This window comes from Anopheles maculipalpis, chromosome 2RL, assembly GCF_943734695.1.
Source record: "Anopheles maculipalpis chromosome 2RL, idAnoMacuDA_375_x, whole genome shotgun sequence".
Classification (NCBI taxonomy): domain Eukaryota; kingdom Metazoa; phylum Arthropoda; class Insecta; order Diptera; family Culicidae; genus Anopheles; species Anopheles maculipalpis.
The window spans coordinates 29,821,123-29,840,310 of record NC_064871.1 but is presented as its reverse complement, the minus strand read 5'-3'; the positions used below and the strand labels follow the sequence as shown (position 1 = coordinate 29,840,310).

Sequence of the window (19,188 nt, the reverse complement as noted above, 5' to 3'; positions counted from 1 at the left end):
TAGATTGCACCAGATTGTACGTTCATCGTCCGTAAAACTACGATAAGCAGAGTAGAAATCAAGCAAATTATTTCCGAAACAATGTCAACCGGATGAAAGCTTTTTCCGCCTAACACACTCAAACACCCAACTTGTGTCAAACGTGTGTGCACGTTTTGGTGAGCTTATTTTAGGGCAGATCCACAGATTCGCTAATATTTTAGGTCATGCATTGGAGTCACACAGGTAGGGTGCGAAGACGAGGACGGTGGGAATGTAAATGATTCGTCTGCGTCTCATAATGCATTCAGGCTGTGTCAAATTAAACATGTGAGATGAGTTTGGCTTTGCATAAATTATGAGGTTCCTCTCCAACGGCCCTTTATTCGCGCGCTTCTTCCGGCTCCGCGCAGGATTCTGTACGCCCGGTGACTTCGTATAAGCGTACATATTTACCTTACACTCCTTAGGCAGCGGCGATTCAACAACACTATTCACACATACGCTCAATAGTGAGTGGAGTGTAAAACACATCCCTACGACTCCGCACAAACATTTAGTGTGCCATAGTGGTGAAAATTTGATGACGTACCAGGCGCCTCCATTTTGCGTGTGTGCGCTGCCGAAGTTTGCGAGATCGGAAGTTTAGTAGTGGCTGCTGTCCCGTACCGGATGTTTGTGTGAATATTTTCAAAACTACGCATTGCTTATTACAATAAAGATTTAATTTATTGCACATTACGCTCAATCTAGTGAGCAATGTTCGCTGAGCAGGAATTATGAAATAAATTGCTTTTCGCCCGAAGCCAACGTGCACCGAGGATAGGGTTTTCCCGGAACGGTAGGGGTACATGAAGCGATCAATTCCTTTTCAATTAATACAATGTAGCTTGGCAGCGAACAGTCATCGGAACACCATCGAAGTGGCAAAATATGAGCAACAGTAGGCGATTAGTCAGGAATATCTGGAAAATCAAACGTTCAACTAGGTTTTTTTTTGCTTGTTTCATTTGTTCGAATTAATATAAGTTATTGATTGATAAATTAACTGCGCCTTATCAACTGCGTTTATCAACAAGGAAAAATCTACAAAAAATGTCGCTAATGTGTTTGAAATAATTTATCTTTCCACGAAATTGGCCGACGTTGACGGTTTCTCTTGTTGGCCTTTTTCCCTTGTTTGATGTGCCTTTCGGCACCTATCATCACGATGTGTATCTCTCCTGTTTATCATTTGCCGCGTTGATGGAAAAGTTAGCGAATGTTTTGACTAGACCAATTTACCTTTTAAAAAGATATTCCTTCCGGCGATATCACTATCGCAATGTTGTTATTTAAGAGCTGGGAGTCGTTCCCTAATGGACGAATCCACTTTTCTTTCCTTTGGACATCTTTTTCCGGTGCTTGTGGGTGCGTCGATAGAGTGACTGCGCGGAGTCTATTTTACCGGCAAAGGTGTGGAACTAGCTTGGTTCACTGTATGATCAGCCATATATTGGCCCTGAAGTAGGGCGTGATCAGGATGTAAGGTAGGAAGTGAGAAACAAAAACCTCTCCAGCTTTAAGGGGCACGAAGACCTGAGTGTATTAAAGTTCTAGTAGAGCTAGATTTATAGCAAATATGAATGTTAGAACTCACCAAAATGTTGTTGATAGCGATTCGAAGAACAGGTGAATGTTTTTGAAATAAAAGGAGCGAAAATCTAACCGTATTGTGCTTTCTGTTGAATTACCAACGGAAGAACAAATTCCCGAGCCGTGCCTGACATCGCGATAGTTGCGTCTTCTGGGGAATTCAACGTCAGGCTCTCGCTTTTTCTGATATTTAGCCACTATGAATTGTTCATTATGTCGAATCCGCATTATTATAACATCTGTTTGACGTTGCAAAGCTACCAGTTATCACACCGGAATCCAGGCACACGTTTCCGGGATTGCCACTCGACAACAATGTTTCCTCTTTGTTTTTTTTTCTCGATTTAATGAGAGAATCTATGTTCCAACTAAAAACCCCCTCTTCATTTTCCTACCTGTCATCATCCCTCACACGATAACGTAATGTTTTGCACGTTTCCTTTCCACGATAAAAAAAGGTGTGGCGTTTGGTGTTTGTATGTGTGCCACTTTGACCGGAAAGGTTGAGCTTCGTGTGCTCTGGAGAAAGCATAATCAGCCAACGAATAAACGTGGTGCGTGGTGACCGTGCCTTGTCGTTGTCAATGCATGATAGTGTACATCATCAGCGCGTTCCCAATCTTTTCGACAAGCTTATCCGATTGCGCCCATTTAGCCCACAAAGATAAGGCGCTGGAAAAACACACGCGGGGCAGCAGGAGAAATGGCAATAATGATAAAAAATGTGCCAAAGCAAAACGAGAACAAGCGGAAAACAACACTGCACACAAATAAAGCTAGATACTTGATGTTTGCCGAGGGAGGTATGGCCACAAATGATAAGCCCATACTAAGCTTACCGGGATATTCCACAGGATTAGAGCTAAGCTGGACAGAATTGCTGCTGTTGCTTGTGTACGATTGTTTCTTGCGTCCGATTGCTGTTTGCTGTCCATTGTGGTCCGAACCGGCATCAGGAAGCCGGGGGACATTTTTGTGCCTGAGAAATCAATTTGCACAGCTAGAAAAGATCCAGTTGGTGGTAACAAATGGAATAGATTTAGCAAGTGAATCATACTGGTCACTGATAATGACCGTCGTATTTTAACATTACTGCTGCTGCTGCTGCTGCTGCTTGTTGTAGCGTGAATTCAAATTCTAGGAACACGTAAATTGCCTTACTTTTTTGGAGTACCATTCCCGTGAAGGCGAATATCCTGAAAGTTCCACTTATTCCCGTACAAAATACGGGGTCTTTTCATGCATTTGCAAGGCTGCTCAACAAGTGTCGCTGTGTGTGTGTGTGAATTTCCCATAGCCCGTACATTATTATCAACGGTGAGCAACTAGTACATACTTTGTCCGGGAAGTGAAGTGAAAAGCACAATAATAGCTTCTTCTTTCGAAACTAGCTTTTCCAGACTCTTGTTACGCTTTTGATAATCTGCCATTTTTCCTGGATGCTTTCGCTTGGAGTCTAGACGGTTCACCACTGCGCTTGCTTTCTACACTCTTTGGGGGTAAAAGGAAAACTTTACTATCGAGTCTATATGGCTCAGAAGGTTGTGCTATCATCTCTACTGCGTGAGAGTAAGTGAAAGTTGATGTTCATGTAGGAACCTCTTTTCCTTGGCGGTATATTCAATTCAAAGTTGCCTTTTTTGTGGTGGTTTTACAAAACCATGTTGTCTACACGGTTGTACTATGATTCCCTTTTTCCAGTTCTTAATTGACTTGGCAGGAATCCAATTTGCCAAAAAAAAAAAGCAAAAGTCCTGCAGTAAATGGAAACTGTGCTGATGACAAATACACGTGTTAACAGCGTGGGATGGGAACTGTGACATTTGTGACACCAACTGGTATTTATTGATGGCTGATTCTTTTAGCTGCACAATCTCTATATCGCTTGGTTAGCGATTGCTTTGAATGTTCAAAAGTAAATATGTGTTGATCAGCTTTTAATTAATTAATATTTGGAAGAGCTTTTGATTGATTGCATTGTAACAAGCTCAACAACACTTTTGCCACACACACATAAAGGTAATGTTTTTTTTATGTAATTAGAATCCAAAGGTAGTTTTGAAGGTTACCAATGAAAGGAACAAAGAAAAACCGAAGGTAAACTATGTTGGTGTTCTACACTAGTTGCACTTGTGTTTTGGTCAGTTTCGTTCCGAGTTCGTCTACATGAGCAATTGACTGTGGCAAGCATTCGAAATCTGATACGTTTTCAAAACTCACCTACTTACCAAACACATTGCTGTTACACGGTGAACTCCCTTCACACTTATGCCCTTCGTGTTTAAGTGTATTTGTGCCGGAAATGAACACAATTTGCACCCCAATCTAAATCAGAGCGTAAAATTGCACAAAAGTCGACCGACTGGGTAGTGTACGTAACGTCTCGTGTGTTTCATTAGTCAAGGGTTAGTTGTGGTTTGTAATTTGCAACAGAAAGATTCCGGCCAGGTAAAGTAAAATGTATTCTGAGAAAATAGTTTTTCGTTCACATCGTAATTCATATTTTTACTGAAGATTAATTTATTTTTTGATGATTTTTCATATGTTGTACTTTACTGCACTTTTTCTTGGGAGAAAAGCATTGAATGCATTGTTCATTGCTATGCGATAAGAAAGCTGTTATCGGTCACCCATCTTTAGGATGATAAGCTATATACATTTAGAAACAAAATGCGTGGCATTTTTGGAACACGCCTGCATTACTTTGTTTACTGTACAAATTGTACATTCCCTCCAAAAGCAAACCTAAACATCCGGTTGCTTTAGGCATTGCTACGAGCTCTTGGAATGCCTCACTGATGTCCAAGCCGTTTGCTTTTGTGCAGGTCTCTCCCCCTACTTCTGCTTCACCGAAAGCCGTTGATCAGTTTTCAGACGTGCGTATGTGTTTCATCTTTAAAGATTTTTCTGTTTTGTTGTTTTTCATTTTGCTGTCGCATTTGAAAGACTTCATTTGTTGCGCGCGTGAGCCGGCCCGGTTCGGTACCCGTTTGGACGGTATCATCTTCGCTCCAGATGTGATATGCGTGGCAGCATTTCTTTTACCGACACACAACGTTAACTATCTCGATGATCAAATCAGTGTGTGGCGAATGAATAGAAAGCAGTCCCGGCTCTGGTAATGTGTTTTCGGAAAAGCCTCGTGTGTTTTTTGATGGAGAGTTGAGTTGATCTTTGGAAAATTTGCAACAAAAAAATGCATTTTTGCGAGATCAACCGACTGGAACATCTCTTAAATTGAGATTGTTAAAATTAATTTGATGTCTGTTGAATGCAATTAAACTTGGTTGGCGAGAGCATAAGGTTGATTCCATATTAGCATGTGTTTTATTTTATTTTTTTGAAGTGAAAGCTTTTACTACTGATAACGAAGCAAGATTTTAAGGTATGCCAAACGAAAACTATGTTATTGAGATTGTATGACGATCACACCCCCTAAATATGGGGACTATTTACTGTGATATCTGGGCATGAATTTCTGTAAAGGAGTCAAAGTTTCCTACATTAAAATAGCTTGACCCTGAACTCTGAGCTTTACTATGCCTAATACCAATGAACATGTGGTAGATTGAGCTGTGGAAAATACACAGATTTCAACTTAAATTTTGATAGAGAACCGTGCAATTTGTCTAGTTTTTTTACTTACCGAGGCCCACATATTTAGCTAACAAATCAAAACAAAACGCAATCAACGTACACAACGGCGTTTGCTAACAATTTTCCGCTTCGCGTTGTGAAGTTCATAAAAACACATCGCAAGAATCCACCATCATTATCCAGCCTAGGCGTATCTTCTTGCGCTGACGTGTTAGCTGATCCTAGGTTTGATGTTGTAAGCTTCTCGCGTACATCTAAAGAACCAACCCGTAAGCAACACCTCTCCACTCACTGCGTACTTTTAATGTTTTCCTCCTCACCCCGGCGCAATAGTATCGCGTTCTGTTGTGTATCCAGTTCAGTGGTCTTCCTCGACGGTCAATTCTTCGGACCTGCTTGCACGTCGAACATCATCTCCCCGGTGCAATTATGTTGAAAATTATCGGTACCATCCCTCACATTCTAGCTCTCTTCGAGGGCAAGACGAAACCCTGTGCCAACAGCAACAGCAAGCACGACAACAGCAACCGGTTTTTCCTAGATGCTTCACTTGGCACGGTTCCAGCCGTGTCTGGGCGAAGCAGTTTTGTTGTTGCCGTACGGCAACCGTTTGGTTCCTCCTGATTTCTCGTTCAGCGGCTCAGTTGGAGAGAGGTAGTATGTTGCATGATTTTCGATCTACCTGCGCCGGCACCCTATCATCGTGGGGCGGGATTCGTTTTCGTGAGCGGCAGAAAATCTAGCCGCGTGTTACCCAGCACTGTAACATTCCTCCAACACAGAAGGAATCGTTAGAGCTCTTGTCCATTGTGTGTGTGCTGGAGCAGCTATATCTAATCACAGTCTTTACGCGGCACTGGATCGTGGTACTGAACTAGCTATCGGAAAAGTCCAATGAACCTTCTCTGCTGGAGCGGGTAAATAGTCCCGATGGTCACGAGAAGACACACCGAGACTTTCTTGGTACGGTGGAGGGTCTTCTACTTTTCTATTCCTTCATTCTTGTTGATACAATTTGAGCTCGTCTTGGGTTTGAATCGTCTTGTAGTTGGAGGTGCCGTCACGGTGCTAGATGTGGCTACAGCGTTAAAGATTAATTTCCTCTATTTTTGCGGTTAGTTTGTAACAACAAAAAAGCAATACGAAACTGGCAAAAAATCACAGAAATACCTTCAACAGTCGCAAAGACATCAAATCACTAGTTGCGGTTGAAAATTCCGTTGCAGGGTACAGAGTAAATGTAATGCTGTCCTATTTGGGGAGGAATTAAATAAGAAGACGAATAAATTTGTAAAAATAGTTGCTTACGCTTTTACAGATGGAATTATTTGAACAAAGACGATTTTGTTGATTCCTTATTGATGTACAGTTTTTGCTCCAGACATAGTCTTGCCGACGAGATTCCAGTTTTTTGTTCGATGCTATAAAATTAAGCTTTGCCAAACAAACAGCTCAGAACAAGATCCACGATATTTTGACAAAATTAGGAAAGAAAACATCGTGAAAAATGGAATGTGTAGATCGCAAACACAATCTATAACCAAATAAAGTGCTTTCGTCGGAAGCAAGTCTAGGGAAAGGAGATTGTACTTTGGTAAGAGTAAAAACCAACACGCGGTGAAAGCTTCGAATGCCAACATTTGGTGCAGGCAGAAGAAACCCACCCTCCACCAAATTACTAACTGTCATGTTCGTTCGACTCAGCGGGCTGAAACCATCCGTTACTAACAAGCGGCAATAGGAATCTTCACATTTTCCACCCTCTCGGGATGTGTTTCTCGCTATTTCCACTTCAGCTCTCAGGCTCAAAATGGACGATGGAGAGTGAATTGTGTGGTGCTTCAATGATTCGAGAAAGGGAGATTGTAGATAATGTACGTGTGCAACATACCCCGGCAGAATTAATATCCTGGATTATGTAGTTCTTTTAAATAGTTTCTTCTACACGACTCGTCAATTGGTGAAAAGATTACCAAGAGTTATTTCCTTGATAAAAATAGGATTGTCAAACAAGCTTAAAGGAATAGTCAGTGCTCACAGTATATTCACAAACAAATGAGAAGGCAAACGCATCCTTACCGGAAGTATAAAACTCCGAAAAGTTGATGCAGTTTTGCCCACCCCTAATGTGTTATAATTTTATTTCAGTTGCAAGGCAATGCTTCTATCCGGTATCATCACCAGCCCTCCTTACGACAAGTGCTATGAGCAGCTTGCATCATAGCGGAGATACAGTAATAGACTTGTGCGGCATGTACCTGATAATAGCAAAAACCGGCCGACATTCGAAAGCTGGACAACAACACAGTTCCACAATTGATTCAGCATTTCGTGTGTTTTGAGCAATTTGTCAGCACTGGCGTGTTATCAGCAATCAAATCACCGATAAGCAAACAGAAAGAGACCGTGATAGGAACCAAAAAAAAAAAAAAAAGAGCAGCAAGAAACATGTACACCACGAAAGAAACAGCAAAGAAATATTGAAGTTCCTGCAGAACATTGACCAAGCACTGATTTGATTGTTGCTCTTCTCTGTATGTGTTTGGTTGTAACTGAGAGGGAAGTAAAACGCACCACCAGCCCCTTTTACACACATCATCACGTCATTCAAGTATCCAATCGGAAGAAGTCATGTTGTACGAGTACTGATAAGCCGCCCTCTGGTTCCTTATGAGAGACGGTTGAGAAGCAGGGGGACGGGAACAGGAAGAAACTTGTCCCAGTTTATGATAAAAAAAAACAACAGTGCACCCTTAACACATCGAATCTACCCCAGTGCCCAGTATTGCTCGGTAAATCGCCAGTTGCGGAACGAACAGTGAACCTCCGCCGTATAAAGGTTTCGTATATAAATATACAGGAAGAAGTAGAATTGTGAAACGATCGAATGTGAGTTGTTTGTTTCAAATTTGCACCAGTGTGGCCTCCCGGACGCGTGTATAAACGCATCCTTAATCTAAAGGAAGCAAGTTATATTTTTATCCCACCTATAAACATTGCAAAAGAGCTTCTCCAGAGGTTATTTATGTAGGAGAAGGAAAAGGATACAACACAAGAGTGCCGTGATCTATATTTGTTTGATTGGCCTTCAAGAACGTACGGAGTGGACAGATTCAGCTTTGCAAAAGGATTGCAACGCCTCAGCAATTGGGTAAAGTTACAAAAAATTTGCAAATCCTACAAGCGAGACGAGCGTTGCGAAAAGCAGCAGAATCCGGGGTGTGTTGGCGTGGTTGTTTCGCTTGTTAACACGGGGCAGCACACAGCTGCACAGCAGCAGCAGCAGCAGGACATCATCGTAATCGTTACACACTCTCCTAGAGATAATCGGTGTTTCGGTCGGTCGGTTGTGGCAGCGGGCGGTCGGGAGCGTACAATAGCGCTTTCACCAGATTTTGTAATCTATATGCAAAGTGCCGATAACAGAGGCAGCAGCAGCAGAAGCGCAGCATCTGATTCGAGCCTTGCGAGGGAGGAGAATTAAGCAGAGTCAACCATTATTTTGTTATAGCTTGTGCGAACCTCCGGAGGCAGTAACGTCCGGTAAAATTGGCAAAACTTCTCTCCTCTCGCTGCGCTGTGTTCACTGGGGACCATCGCTGCAGGACACGAAGCAACGGAAGGTCCTGATCTGAGGGCAACCGTGAAGCCGCGAGAGATAACGAATGCTGAGGGTGCACGGCATTGGTAGATAGTGTGGCGGCGTAAAGGTGTGTTCCGGTTGTTTTTCCTTGCTGTTGGAAGAAAGAGGAAAGAGATTGTGCAACTTCCAGCGGAATAACCCGAAGAAGAGTTCCCGAACATTGCCAGACGGTTGAACATATTTTGCGATTACACTCAGTTGGGAAGGGCACAGTGCAGACACACGACGGAACTGCCGACGGGCATATCCCTGAGCGGTGGCAGAGAGAGAGAGAGGGAGTTGCTAGTGTTCGAAACATCGAACAAAGTTGGAAAAAAGGGAAAAGACATTCAAGGATACATCGATAAGAAGTAGAGCATACAGGAAGAAGTGTTCCGCTAGCAAGCGAAAACTCGTGTACCACTTTTGTCGTGGGGCCAGAGAAGACTTCTACTATTTGGCCGCGGATGATGCTGGTAGAATCAGCAACGAAACGAAGCAGCAGCAGCAGCATGAAGAGCACGAACTAATAAAAGATAATGAACGAAAAAATAATCACTACGAACGGCGGTCGTCCCAACGGCAGAGCATTGGCAGCCCGCAACGGAACGACCACTTTACGCGGACCAGCACCCCAGCTCGTTGCTGGCAGTCATTGAGAGGACACTTCGTTTCTTCACCCTCCTGATTGCTCCTAATGTCTTTGTCCACGTGTTGGGTGGTGTAAAAGCAGCAACTCACGTCGAAAAGGGGGGAAGGAATCCATCCGAGGTGTCACGGTTTGTTACAAACACACAGCGAACAGATATTTTCCAACATCCCGAGCTGCCCGGACTTTTAAGAGGTTCGGACGCAAATGCTTCGCTCCCATCTCGAGTGTTTTAACAAGATTGCAAATTCCCGTCACACGCTTCGTTAGCAGTGTATCTTAGCATCGCGAGAGGTCTGCCAAACTCTGGGAGGTGTTAGTAAGCGACCGTGTGAAACCAACCGGAAGCGGTATAAAAATCATCCACCGTATTTAGGGAACATCGATGATGATATAGTCCTGTAATAGCTATAATCCTCCGAAACAGCGAACTAACCAGCGCGCTCTAGTTGTTATCCTTCGGTTTGATTGGGTGACAAACGCGTCGCCGATCCCCATTCAACCCCACCACTATACCATCAAAACCAACAAAAAAACCGTCTGACGTAAGCTTGGACGGGGTGTGGACGAAGACTCCAGAGAGGAACCGAGGAAAAGGAAGCCAAATACTTCATAACTTCGAAAGGACGTGTTAAAAACCGAGAACAGGGACGCACGGTGGACCACCCAAAAAGTGTTAGTGTTTGCTGGAGCGGTGTGTGAGCGCTTCTGTCGATAAAATAGTCGTAAAAAGTTGAAGAAAATATCAACGGCAACGGGACGCAGGGCGCGTCTTACAGCAGCGCTACGACTTCGACAATCATCGCGAGTGTGGTAGTTGTGAGTCAGTGTGTGTTTGTGTGTCTGTGTGGGCTACAGGAAGTTGGGTGTCGCGTTGCGTCCCCATTTTGACGGCACTTGTCACATCGTGTGGTCGTCGGCTGTGTCTACTTCCGTTTTGGAAACGAGAGCGCGCTCCACAAGACACTAGCGAAGCGAGCGCTCGGCTTTGCATGGCCCTTTGGGGGGAAGGAAAGTTTTTGTCGTGCAAAATGATAGTGTGAATGGTTTTGTCGTCGGAAGGAATAAAGTGGCGAGGGAAGAGAGCGGAGGGTGTACGATAAATCGCCAATCTACGTCACATCGTGCGCATATTTGATAATTGCTGTTGCTAGTTTGGAGTGAATCTATATATTGAGGTTGATATTTGTCGGTTAATGGTTGGTGTTGGTGGTGGTGTGCTCTTGATGTAGGGTTTTTGGTTTAAGATGATGCACAGCATAGGTTTAAAGTGTTAATGTAAGTGTTTTGTGTGTACGTGTCTAAGGTGCGTTGATGCTAATTCGTTGATGTGTTTAATAACAACCGTTTGTCGGTTTCTTTCCCATTATATAGTGCGTTGAATCTTAGTTGAAGTTATCGTTACCCTGAAGTGTGTACCCTCTGCACAAAGATACAAGGAATATCAAATTGTTCCGGAAGAAGCATCAGTGTTTGTGTGTGTGTGTGTTTTAAGTGATCGTGGTCACCTTTTGTGAGTGAATTATTCCGGTGGTTTGTTCGAGCATATCCGATACTGGGCGGCTTATACTAAGAGTGTGTGGGCGCGGTAGTATTAGCCGTCGGCAACGTCGCTCGATCGTACGATGGTAGTACTGGAAGGTGGTACGATGGGGACATCATTGCTGGGCGGTCCTTACGCCCAAGGTGCCCCGGCACTCAAGATGATGCAGAAACGTTACGTTGGATTGCACCAGTGGCTTAGTCCGATGTGTGCCACCAAGGATCTCAAGGAGCATCTAGTAAGTGTAGTTGTCTATCCTGAGTGTGCTGTATGATTAAAGAGAGCATTCGTTCGTAGAATTTCTTGGACAAGGCATTGCTACAGGAAGCTAATGATTATTTTTAATGCATATACTTTTTGGTATCACCGGGGCGGGTCTGGTGATGATGCGACAATGGCGTCGGTCTTCAAACTCGGGAAGTCTAGTAAGCCATTAGATGGCCCGCGTGACCTAGTCAAGAAGAACAAGAATCTTTTTGACGAGTTTTTTTGTCTGGTTAAATGAGAATTTACTGAAATAGTGTTGACATTTAAGCCTTAGACCTTACATATAACTATAACACTGACTCGTGGCTGAAAGACTTCTTTTGCAGTATCAGTGATTCCTGTTGTAGGAACTATATTAGGCAGCAAGTTTAGCTTTGAAGCCTTTTGTTGGTTGTTTCTATTTGCAATACGATGTCACTAGATCTTCTCTCTGAATGAATTGAAGATTAATTGCAATCTTTTAAAAAGATTTTAAGCATATTGAATAGACTATGCTCAGTCACTGCTTGTTATGCAAGGGAATACCAACGCAATAAACATTTGCCAACATCTTCAAATATTCCTTTGGTCGTGGTAATTGTTCGTGGTGCATCTTGAACGACAATGAAGCTTTTCCTGTAGTTTTTGTTTGTATCGCTAACCGCACGTACGCGTTATCCCTGGTTCAAAAGACAAGCAAGGGTAAACTGGAAGCTCTTCAATCATCTTATCTAACAGGAACCCGTCCGTCAGCTCGTCCTTCCACCGTACGACACCGCATGGGTGAGATCAATTATTTCGAGTGGTTCCCGAAGGTGACGCTGTTGACGGTGGTGTATACCACTATCACCTGTCCCGTATCTGGAACAGCCACAGCTTCGTGCCACGATAAACAAACACGGCAGCTGCACGCTCCTGCAATTGCCGCTCAGTGAACTACGCCCGGGTTTCTGTCCGTGCAATTACTTAAAATCCGACAGCGTGAAGTAATTGAATGACTTTCGATAGGGATCGGAATGGCGCGTCTCTTCTTAGCCAAGACCACTGCTCTGTCGTCTTTGTTGGCAAACAAGTGTGAGTCCGACGAAGAGGCGGCGTTAGAAAGACTTTTTTTTTTGTTCTCTCTCTCTCCCTTACGCGACTAATTAAACATGGTAAGGTGTGCTCCGGAAGGTAAACGTCAAGTCGGAGGGGCGATAGTGAATGATGCACCCTGTCGCACGAAAGACCCATTATCAAAAAATAAACACGAAACGTGTGAGAACTCACTTCATTCGATAATGGATCAATGTGTAAAACCCACCCAGTTCCATCTCTTTCCAAGCCTTATCAGTGCCTCTTGTGAGTTGGGACTGCTGTCCTCCACGAGATATTTCGTCATACATTTACCGCCAACTCTTGCGGTAAAATCAATATTTCTTGGCAGTGACGGTGGTTTAACTGAGCATACACTTCTGATGAATAAATGTCATTTTCCATTTGCGAGAAGTGAATTCTGCTGGCTGGTGCAAAATCACGAATAATATTTCTCCATTTGTGTTCACTTTGCTTCCGATTACATTTCGAACTCCCAAGCGTTCGCCTCCGTACACGGCCGATTCGTCGGAAATTTAAACTGTGTGTGCTTTAGTGCTGCACTAACCCAACCCGGTAACACGTGCAGGAGGGATAATCTTCGTGCTCCGTTGCCGCCGTTCGGTCGTTATGGAGAAAATAAATTACATTTCTCGGCAAATCATGGTGTGTGTCCGTCCACCATCGGTGCCACGGTGGTTCTTCACTGCAAAGCACGCTAACTCCACGGGACCATCTGTTTGCTCGTCTGTAAAGGCTACTTCTTGTCCAAACCGGACAGTGGAGGACTATTTGAGCCACTAGAGCTAGCTAAAATGCGAATAATGCAATAAAATCTTCTATGAAACGGAACTCCCCATTGCTCAACTATCAAACCATCTTCTTCGGTTCGGTTTTGTCTATTTCTTTCACCATTGGATGTTTTCCTGCTCTCGCGCATTCGCGCTCTGCTGAGCAGTAGTAGTCGCACGCCGTGTGCCATCGTAACATGATGGAATTATGTTAGAGAAATGATATCAAATTGCAGCCAACCAGTAGCGGCAGCAACTGGACCACCGGAGTCGTGGAACGGATTCCTGGATAGTTGAAACTCTTTTAAAGTGTGTACTTTGGATAATTCGAACACTTTGTTCGTGGTCAAACCAGACCACCGGACGTGAAATTGGATAGCGTGAAGGAGTTTCGGTTGGAACAGACATTAATCACAGAATTCTTCGTTCGTTTCGATTGGAAGACGCAAGTGCTCCTTTGTCACTAATGGCCGAGGAAGTTTTACCTCTTTGAATAGATGTTGAATCGAAGTACATTTGTTAGATGATAGTTTATTTTCAAATTGATTCTTTTTTTAGAGGGGTTTTAGAAAACGGTAAATTGTATTATTTTTCAATTTCAATTGCAAAAACGATTTGAAAATATATTTTTTACGATGTCAATTGTGACACAATCTGATGATAAATGAGTAACAAATTTGAATTTGCATTTGATCTTTCTATTTTTATTATCGTATCACTTCTTCAGCTTGTGATTGAACAACTTCGCTCCATCAAATACTCTTCCTAGAAATAGAATAATGTGGTAATTTATCGTCTTGAATTTTTAATACCCCAACATTTGCTTGACAAAGCGAATTCATTGCAAAAGCTAAAAAAAAAAACAAAATGTCATAGGCACCTCATTTATGACGCCCGATATACACACCCACACATACACATTCACTTAACATTTTCCAGAGACTACGCTTTGTGCTCTAGTGTTGGTCGGATCCTTTAGTCCTCTTGGCGTGTTTTGCGTACGGGTGGTGAAAATGGGCAAAACCCGGATCGAACCGCTCCACACATCAAAGTGTAATAAAATACGACCCGAAAAAGAGCCATCAAATCAAACGACTTTTCGTCTCCCCGATGTCCTTCTTCGGATGGCTGTGTGTGTGTTTGTTTTTTTTATAACCTCCAAACCATCCAGCGAGTACTGCAGTTTGGATATTTGAGTTTGCGTCTGAGTATGGTTGGTAGTTGGCTTATAGGACAATTGCGACCCAAGTCCTAGAAGCGCGCTAGTCACATTTCAAATGGTTTATTTCGCTGTACTTACTTTAGTATTCGGCAATAGTAGGCAAGTGCTTGCGGTGCTTTGCTCCAACAAAAAACCGCGCCCAAGAAGGATTGATTTTTATGTCTGCACATATGACTTTGGTACGGGTTCCTCGTGCTCTCGTGCATATATCCATACCGAAGCACACTCTAAAGCGTCCAGTCCTAGTCTGTATGCACGCACACGCAATGTTTCGTTGAACCTATGACAATGGGCCTCGTGGAACTGATGACACTTTTGATGCACACAATAATAATAATAATAACGATTGTCATGTGTGTTGTGGTGTCGTACGGTGGTGATTCAAAGGCGAAGCCATTTTCCCCTTCCAAAGTCGGCCACTTTTGATCGAACGATTTTTTTTTTTTCGGTGAAGTGTTAGCCCCCCGTTCTTGAAAGCATTCGTAGGCATTTCTAAAACTATTCTATCACTATTTGTGCTTTTCTACTTTGTTTGCTTACCAAACGGCGGCGGCAATGTTTGAGGCAATTCAATTGTAATTCAATATAACGCACCACCACAACGCACCGTCACCAGCATGGCAACCGGGCTAAGGTTAACACTATTACTGTACAAATGGAAAAAAAGTAAATGTAATAGAATGGCAAAAACCCACTTCGTCTTGTGGAGGAAATTATGCTTTGGCTGATAGAGGAAGAGGGATGAACCGAAACGGATGAAACGCTCCCCGCGCCACAACGTATCAAACAAACAAACCGTAAAACTGGGCGAGCGAACAAACAAACCAATATTCATATCTTTCAGATATTCTGTCGCCGATGTTAGTTGGAGTAGCTTAGAGTAGGAAAAAAAAAAACCCTCCACAAGGGGCGTATGGTTCCCAAGCAAAAGTTCGCGATAACTTGCATATGCATGCTGGATCCGACATTCATATGTGCATGCACACACACATACACACGCTGATAAAACCCATCGTTACTGAAGTATGTTTAAAGAACCGAAGACCTGTCGATCGAACCGGATTCCATTACACATTCGATCCTTCTTATCCAATAGCTTGTGTGTATTGTGTGGTTTGTTGGCGAAAGGCAGCAAACTATTGATAGGTCGGCAGTCACCATGTAGACAAACTCTCCCATCTGATTACCATTTTCAATGGCTAGCAAGGATCTGGCTTTGTTTGCGTGTATGCGTTTTCCGGTGGCTAGCTGACTCGCTGTCCCAAGTCGTACCAAGATGCTATGATATCAAATTTTATGATTGTGTTAGTTGTTACAGAAATTGTGTTCTTTTAAAGCTGCATTCATTATATGCTGACCCAAGGCAAAACAGGCATCCATTGCCTATAGGCGAGCCTTACGTCAAGTCTTCGTCAGCTGTAGAATTCATTCTGTATAGTTAATTGTTCTGAATGTAGATATGAACGCGAACTAATAGATAATTTTCCTATGTCTTTTATCACAAAATATATTACGCTTCCTGCGAATCGGTAGTAGCATAAACATCCCCATTCGAAACGATTGCCGGCTTTGTTATCAATTTCCTATTGCTGCTTGCATATTGTTATGTACTCTGTGAGCCTCACCATTCTCGTATGCGATAATTAACCTCAAAAAGAATGTGCGCTTTATCGGGTATGTTACTGCCTTCTTTTTGCCTATGTTTTGCAGCTATTGGAATGTATTCTTTGGTGGTGTAACGCAGCAGTGTATCTCCCCCGCACTTATCGCCAACTATGGCAACGCAACACATGTTTTACAAATAGCTAGCCTTCCTTGCAAAAGCCCTCCAAAAACCAAACGGGGCCGCACTCTGTTGGTAAAATATGATAAGCAGCCTCAACAGGAAAGAAAACGGAACGACAACAACAACACAATCTCCATGACTCATGTTAACGTTTATCGGCATAGCTATTGTTTTGAATTTTTTTTTTTAACCTTTGTGTTATGATCAAAAATGATTTACATTGTAAGTGGGGATTTTAAAGATAATTTTGTATTGTTGATTGATATTTTGATGTTTTGTTTTGTATTTTATGTGGAATTTTAGTATTATTGCATTTGAATTTAGACAGTTGAGAGAAAAATTTAAAATGAGCTTTTATATGTCATTAAATGATTATGCTATTCAATGGAGTTAAATCCGTATCTGAATGGAACTTCATTACACAATACGCTAACGCTATACAACACGCTTTACATTCTGGGCTTGGTGTTGTGTGTGTGTGTGAATGGAAAGAAGTTTAATTGTATCAAGCATCACTAACAGAGATGCATTACTCGCGCTCGCGCACAGGGAAAACTTTGTCTTTCGCAGTACTTTTTGGGCCTGAAGATTGAAATGAATCTCATCACTGCGCAAAGCTGAAACACTCACACACAGAAACACGCCCAAATTGAAGATAAAGTCATTAAAACACTGGTTGAGTTTAATGTCAGGAAGCGACTCCATTTTGCTGAATGTCTACTTTTAGCAACATTGAAATGTTCCTCTTGTGTGACTTGCGGTGAGAGAATAGCGAGGAGAAGGGTGTTCAGAAATCGATTCCTTCAAAGTTTCCTTGCACAGTGTCATTGCAACAAAGTTTGCAATCTTCGTGCTTCAGGATAGAAGGGGAAAAAAACGAACGCCACTGGGAAAGCAAAAGCGCAAAGAGGGGCGATGCTGAGGACTGTAAAAAATTTGCCTGGTAAAAAGTTTGACGAGCGAACTTTTAGCTACAGCGAGCGCTGTCCATCGTCCAGAATCCGCTTACGCCTTTGCTGGTATTTTTCTGCCTGTCATCGTGTCAAGAAGTGACGGAGAGCATCGAGATATCTTATCAGAACTATTTTCTGCAAATAATTTGCATTACGCGCACAAAAACGTGTTTCGATTATCACTGAAAGAGGGGCTGATTCCTGTACAAAGTTGTTAGTCTCTGTTGCATACCAAATTTCTTTATTTACAACCTCGTCAGTGCTCGTAGTGTAATAATAACGAATCAAATTTTAATTCTCCTAAAAGAACTATAAATCGATTAACTTTTTTATATGCTGCTGTTAACAACAAGAGGAATTAGAAAACGTGGAAATGGAGACTTATTTGTTTGTAAAACATGCTGACAAGGAACATCATCGTTAGCTTAACTTTTCTAGCTCTCCCAACACCGCAGGCTACAGAATCACTTTCGCAGAAAGAAACCTCAAAAATGTCCCATCCATTTTGATCTCTAAGCAATAGAAAACTGCAGAAAAAACCCCGGAAGCTCAACGAGTGCCTTATATCTCCAATATTCTAAAGCTTCCTTCGCAAAAAATACCAGAAGCTGGGCCATTGCTGTTGCGAATCGTTACCAAACTTCTGCTGGTGTTGTGTAATCGTTTCATTGATCTTATTACATCCAAACGCATCGCAAGAGGTTTCGCATACATATTACGCCCGAAAGGATTCTTCCCGAAACCAGTTCTACACCATTTGCTGGAATTTGAAATACGCGCGCGTGTTTACCGACAAGCAGAAAGATGGAAGTATCGTGCAACCCATCGTCGAGATCTCTCTATGCCTGCGTTGGTGGTTTTTCCTTCTGAAGAATGTTTCCCGGATAAAGTCTTCTTCGGGGATGGGGGAAGAAGGGTGAGTGCACATATTGTGGGCAAAAGTAATAGAATTTTCCTTCCCATGTTGTGTACCCCTGCATTGCATCGCCTTTTCCTCGTCTGGGAGAGCTTTGCTTCCTGAATCGGATTGCTGTTTGAAAAATAGTTTCTTGCGACTCGTGACCAAGGATTATGCTGCTGCTCGTGCAAAAGTATGTCAGCGTACTCGGGAGAGTTACCAGGCCTAAATATTGATTCTTGTTTTATTTTTAGCTCTATGCAGAATTGTTTTCAAACAGTTTTGTGAAGTTCAATATAGTTATTTAATATAGTAAGTTTTATTGGGGAAATAAACTTTGACGTTTGTAATTGACATCATACGTCACTTGTTTTAATCCACAAAAAGTGAAGCATCAGTATCAAAATACACAGGTATCGTCCATTTTCGTGTTGTTTGTTAGGTCGTAGTTACGTCGTGTTTGCATTATCACTTAGAACACGGCCCTGGAGCACTGAACCTGTCTGCTTGAGGGTACATTCTGGAGAAGCAGTGACACTGGTTGGGGCTGTGGACGTCCAGCTGTATTTGTTGATTTGAGTGTTGCTCCGAGGGCGAAGATGTATGATGCGTGTGCTCTGCCCACACAGTGTAATTTTTACGATAAACAAATCGGGATCGATGTTTTTCTTGATTGTTTTGAGCCAACTCCTCAAGGTCAATATTGAGATACTATTTACGTAAGATCTTACGAAAATGATACACATAGTATTTCAATATAAAAAAAGATAAAAATAGATAATTATATTTCAAACAAGGTTTTCGCGTTATGCTATGCCAAAGACAAATATAATTTCTATTCACTTTTTAAAGTTTCCATCCTTATATTTTCCTGCTTCTCCGTTCGGTGTTTGAATTAACAATTCTTGTCAATCAATATTGTACACCCTCAATAAAAATGAACAAAACACACACCGTTTTGCCAGACGAGCAAAAACATCTTGTGAAAATGGTGGTAAAACACATTGCCACGTGTTGTTTGATCTCGGGTGTGTGCCTGTGTTCCACCCGATACACAACAGTCCGGAAGCAATCGGCAGCCCCGAAGATGACATCGAAAAGATCAAATAGCGTTTGAAGTTGACTTTCTCTCTATCACTTGTTTGATGATGATGATGATGATGTGTCATCACGCTGCGGTACTTCGCGAGAAG

At 42.5% G+C, this 19,188-nt stretch overlaps 2 protein-coding genes across 3 annotated transcripts in view; both read left to right on the top strand.

Annotated features, from left to right (window-relative positions):
* Positions 1-19,188, top strand: part of LOC126556729 (maternal protein pumilio-like) — a 139,768-nt gene that overhangs the window by 73,000 nt on the left and 47,580 nt on the right. The window lies entirely within an intron of this gene.
* LOC126558017 (tryptophan--tRNA ligase, cytoplasmic) overlaps positions 7,540-19,188 on the top strand; it is a 274,008-nt gene continuing 262,359 nt past the window's right edge. The window contains exon 1 of the mRNA XM_050213951.1: positions 7,540-7,544. The gene's annotated coding sequence lies outside the window, so the exon portion shown is untranslated. The remainder of the gene's footprint in view (positions 7,545-19,188) is intronic.